General features: G+C 33.7%; 1 long non-coding RNA gene across 1 annotated transcript; it reads left to right on the forward strand.

Annotated features, from left to right (window-relative positions):
• The first annotated feature begins 4,393 nt into the window (after nt 1-4,393).
• LOC111398504 lies at nt 4,394-5,563 on the forward strand. Its single transcript, XR_002703358.1, has 2 exons — nt 4,394-4,731; nt 4,977-5,563. It is a non-coding gene; the product is annotated as an uncharacterized LOC111398504 (long non-coding RNA).
• Nucleotides 5,564-6,034: the final 471 nt, after the last annotated feature.

A 6,034-nucleotide genomic window follows, 5' to 3' on the forward strand; every position in this document is an offset into this window, starting at 1 on the left:
ATACATATATGCCTCTTAAGATGCAAGAGCAACCAATTCTTCCAGGGCGTTTTTGTCCCTTTACTTCAATAATGTCAGAGTCGGCATGTTTGAGAGCAACCCAGAAGAGAGCAACCAATTCTTCCGCGAGTGTTCTTTCCTAATAAAAATTATAAATTGACTAGAAGTTATGCTCCTTTCAATTGTTGAAATCAAGTCTTAATTTGAAAAGAGAGTATAAAAGTTACATACCTCATGATAAGTGGAATAATTCCAGAATGGAACCTCAAAGTACAAATAAGGGGGAAAATTCCAGAATGGAAACCCAAAATACCAGAGTCTAATGCTCATAAAACCCAATGAGGAGACCAATAATGTGATCCAAGCGTAACCAGATAAAATGAGCATTCTTTTGGATTTCTCATCTTCACTGAGCGCATGTGCACCATCAGATGGGATCAAAATTGGAAGAGCAAATCTAAACATTATTATCACAGCATCAGTGCCAACGAAACAATCCAAGTGTGGGCTGCCACTCTTGAGGGCACCCAATATCCATGCTTTCGCTTTCCTTGCCAATCCTTTCACTGCGAAATTTCATGAAATTTTTGTAAGATACTAATCCTATTTAACATATAAAACAAACCAAGACTGAATTAAGATTTGTTTCATATTGTTTAGGCAAGGGCTAATTAATCATTCTAATGAACAAGCATCCGCACAAATTAATTGACCACTTTCCCAAAAATAAATGATTGTGCTTGCTTCCCTTAAGGACCTTTTTGGACAATGTGAGACTCTTTGGTTAGTGTTGTTCATGCTAGAACCAAAATGAGGAATCTAAATTGCATGAGCAATATGTCTTACTTGGATTATTATTAGCAGCAAGGTGAAATAGGGGAAGGGCCGAGTTGACTCATGAGTGCCTTTATAGCCTCTAGAAAAATGCAAAGATAATTCGAATCATCTTAACTAAAGACATCATACCCTAGAAAGCTAAGGTGACTAGGAGAACCTGGAGGATTCCTCACAAATATAAAGATTTCACATACGAACATTAACCAAGATACTTTTATGAATTAAATACAAAAGAGGACTATTTTCTTAAAAATAATAAAAAATAAACCCTTGCTAGAATTATAAACCATAATACCCATCTAAACTCTATCTTATTGTTAAAATCAATGCATAAAGCTTTGTCACCTTACAACAATGACAAACTTAATATCAGTAGAATGTAAATTTAGTATAATGGATAAAAAATTACTAATTTTCACAATAAAGAGGGGTTCAAAGCGGGGCTAAGTTTTGGGTTCTGACATGATTTAGTTTATCATGTAGTCTAAAAAAACTAGACTCAAATGTATTTTTACTTGTTAATAAACCAAGTTAATTATACTAAGGAATTCATGGCAGGCATTCAAAGGGGGTTTTTACTTGCTAATAATTTTGGGATGTTGCTACATATATATCAAGTTTTACATAGTGATTTACATAATACTACATCTCACTTTATAATTTTTAGTTTAAAATACAATTAAATTTTTCATCCAATTTTTTTCTTCTACATCCTTTTATGCAATTCTTTACGTATTATTTTTATGTACAAGTAATATATTTCATATCTAACTTCTATTAAAAAGGGGAATGGGATGACACTGTAGAGGCAACAGTAAAGTAATCCCATTTCACTGTTCATGTTTATTTTTTTNATTTTTGTTTTGGTGCTGTGGCATTTAGGATTTTCTTCTATGTTTTTCTTCGACCCACATTCCCGATCTCTTCTTTTATACTATTGTCAAACTTCATCTTCAAGCTTTCAACGAGTCATTCTCTTTTTTTTGTTAGCTGTTTCGCTTACTGTCGGCAAAACGATTATGGGAAGACAACGTTGGGTACCTACATCTACGGAGGTTAATTTTCTTCGAGTGCATATTTGATGGAGAAAATAGAAGTTCAAACAATGCAGAGATTCCATATATAGTGTCCACTTTATTGCCACATAATCCTATTATTTCAGAAAAAAATGTTGGTGACTGGTTTAAGAATAGGCGAGCTTGCGAAAGAAAGAGAAAGCAGATGTGCATGAAGAATCCTCAACTGAACAATCTAATGCATGAAGTGCAACTTTATTCTATTGATTGACATTTAAGGACCTTTAGTTTAAGAGGTTTAAATTTAGCAATACTTTCCAATGCTATATGTTGTTTTAGTTTTTTATCTCACTTCTAGTAAACATGTTGTACGTTCACGTTTCCAAATGTGCGGAGTCCAATGTGCAGAGACTCCGCACATTGTGCGGGAACTCTGCACAGATTGTGCGAAGTCTCCGCACATTCTTGTGCGGAGTGTCCACACATTATGCAGATGTGCGGACTGTTTGCACAAAATGCGAACTCTCCGCATGAAATGTGTGGAGTGTCCACACATTCTGTGTGGAGTGTTCGTACAATGTGACGAGAGTCCACACACATCTGTGGACACTCCGCACACATTTGTGCGGAGTGTCTACACATTGTGTGGAGTTATGGAATTACGTCAGCGACTTTTTTTGTATAATTTAATCATGCAACCTAATATTTGTTGTTTAGTTTGTTGTTTTATTAGTGAAAAATATGCATTAAATCTAATAAAAAAATATAATTACAAGAATAAGTTTAATTTCAATATAATACAAAAAAAAAAACACTCATAGAAATCATCATTGCTACTTGTTAACAACAAAAGAACTAACAAAAACATCTAAACATATGAAGAAGACGAGTAAAACCTGTGAAAAAATGAAAAAGAAAGAATGATGCCAAAATTTATTGTTTGAATGGGAAATGCATTATTGATACACAAAAGACTTTGCAATCACTAGGTTAAAAGTATGGATTTATTGTGTGGTGTTAAATTTTTTTAAATAATCATAATAAATCTTCTTATTACACTAATAAAATTACAATAATTTTTTTTTTTTTTTACAAATCACATAAAAAAATCATTTTTATTTTCAACATAAAACACATTTACAAATTATCAATTTCATAACCACCTTTTTTTTTTTAAATTCTTGGAAATACAATTATAAAAAAGGAAACAATATTGTAAGAAATTCTAAATAAATTTTATACATCTATAACAAATTATAACTCTGTATATGCAACTTACCATCTCTTACAGTATTTGTAACTTACCGCATATGTTGTCTACCTACTGTATTTGCAGGCTACCGTATTTGCACACAACTTACTGTATTTGCAGCTTACAGTATATGTTGCCTAACGTATTTGCACCTTTCGTGTTTTATTTTTGCACTTACAAATATTGAGAATATACAACACAATACATTTACTTACCAAACTGAATGTCAAAATTTTTTTCTAAATTTTTATTTTTTCAACATAAGTAAAAAATAAATATTAAAATATATGTATGAATATGCAAGTCGATTTATAACTTTGTGCTTAATCTTCAATTTTCCAATATTGAATTACACAAAATTTAGAAATATAATCTTCACATTCAACTTAATCATATCAATACTATCAAAGAATACATACAAAATAGTTTGTATATTTCTTATTCAAGTATGAAATATGCAAGTATATTTTTTCTAGATAACATACTGTTATGCAATTGTAAAAATAATTTGCAATTATTTTCTTATATTATGGAAATATTTTTAGATATTGTTTCAAAAAACTAAAATTCATACACTAATAAAAATACGATAAATATAATGCAACGCACGTGACAGCGGCTAGTTTTTCAAGTTATCTGTTACCTAATTCGAATTCATGGTAGGGGTACAAAGGAAATTATATAACAATATTTGATTTCTTTATCTGCATAAAATCAGTAGTTCAGGTCTAGAGTAAGGTTCTGTACGTTTTCGTAGGGCAAGTCCCAATGTGGTTCAGTATAAATGCACAGTAATAATAATAAATATGAGACACATGCCCCACTAGAATGTTGCTGGAAAGTAGTTTCATTTATTAGATAATGTGGCCAAGACTTGTAGGTCTTATTTATGTCCATTGGGAAAGTGCCACAATACGGCCTTAAAGATTATTCAATCCTGCTATATGTGCCCCGCTTGTTTAGTTAAAAAGGTTGAACCCCAACCTTAAGGGTTTCCCACCGCCTCTATTCTGGAGTATCGTGAGTGAGGTAAATCGCAGGTTATGCTTCCAAGGGTACAGGGTGGAAGGCTGCTTGTACATTTGCATTTATCCAAGAGCCAAATCCATATTTCAGGATTCGAACTCTTGATGCGACAGCCTCTAGCAAAACTGGATTTCTCCACCTTCCTCTTTTACCACTTGGAGATGTGACCCACTTGTTTAGTTGATGGCACTGTGAGGTGGCAAAAGAAAAGGAAAAGGAAATGGGTCAAGTGTTTGAATCGGCCCAAAACAAATAAAACCCGGACCAGTTTTTCACTTTCGTTTACCCCCAAAACACAGAAAAAACCGCCAAGAGGCAAAACAACCATTCTAGGAGAACTGAAATTGCAGTCCTTCGTTCTGACCTTATTAAGAAGCCCGTGCTTATCCTAGAGATCATCTGTCGGTCAATCGGACGGTTGGCAAAAAAAATTTGTAGCTGCAAGAGAGAAGTTGACCGTGTACAGCAAGATCGTTTGTCGCCGATGCCATCGCCTCCGATGAAATCTTGAGCAAATATTATGTAAGCATGATATTTGTTCATCGCTTGCTACCGTGGTCGACTAATTTCAGTTTCAATGAACGCAACCCGACATTCTTGGTAGGAAAAAATCTCACCCTCATCCCGACTACATCAAAGATTTTAAAATTCATCCAATTTGATAGTACTCATTAGTAGTTTAGATGTATTATGAACGAATAAGTGATGTTTTGAATTAATAGAAATTTTTGTCAAACAACGTTGGTAGGAAAAAAATAGAGTATGGGTTTTGCAAATTTGTGGATTTTACATTGGTGTGTGGTTGTTGTCTAATATAGTGCAACCTATTTTTCATTTGTATGTAGTATGACAGAAAAGAATTTTGGACCTTGTCATAGCTGTAGAGAGAAGGGGCAATTCTTTGCGATTACCCAGAGAAACGATGCCCCTGGTGTAAAATTGGATTTGTGAAGTGCTTTGAGGTTGAGGGGGAGATGAAGAAAAAGGGAAAATCGTTCAGTTGCTACAATGCTAACTGTAAATACTGGGAATGGGTTGACGAAGGAGAATCAAGCTGTAGATCGAGTATTATTGTCGTTAACTCGAATAATCATGAGGCATTTGAAGAAGTCCAGCAGTTCTCTCGCATGTTCCATTCCCTTTGTCAGGTAACTGGAGAACAAAACATTGAGATTTCTTTGAATGTGACAATAAGAAATGCCATTGGAAGTGTGGGAGTGGATAAGAAGGGGCCGGCATGATTACTGGTTATATTTCTTGGGATGCATCACTACCACCTTTGATGTGCAATATGTGTTGTATTATGTGAAGTTGATGTGTAATATGTGTTGTGTTATGTGAAGAAATCATTGTAATGTAGTCACTTTTGATGTTTCAGTCGCTATGTGAACGATGTTAGTGTTAATATTAGTGGACTGCAGTTTGTGTTCTTCATGATTTTACTGGGATTGCATCTGAAAATTTAGATAAGGTATATAAATTTCATCATGCTAAGGACTCGTCTTTTCTTAAACAAGCAATAATATAATTTCAACCAACAAAACATTGCATTCCATGAATCAAAATCCCACTAAAGCTCTCAGTTAATAGATCCAATTCTTCCAACAAGAATAATATTTTCAGGACAGAAAACAGGTATTCTTGAAGTAACTCACCCAATTCTCCTACCTTAGATTTCTATTTTTCCATACCGACTCTCTTATATTCTAATCCGATCATTGCCCAAACTGAGTTATAAGCTTATAACGGAGACATGATAAGAATCAAAATTCTAGAGAATACTTGGCCATGCCATCTTCTCTTCAGCTTCTCTTTTCTTCTTGTCTTTTGGAGTTGGGTTCTACATCTATACAACCTTTTGGAAAATTTTAATATTGATACAACTCTTTCTGCATATGCATCT

Source organism: Olea europaea, chromosome 8, assembly GCF_002742605.1.
Source record: "Olea europaea var. sylvestris chromosome 8, O_europaea_v1, whole genome shotgun sequence".
Lineage (NCBI taxonomy): Eukaryota > Viridiplantae > Streptophyta > Magnoliopsida > Lamiales > Oleaceae > Olea > Olea europaea.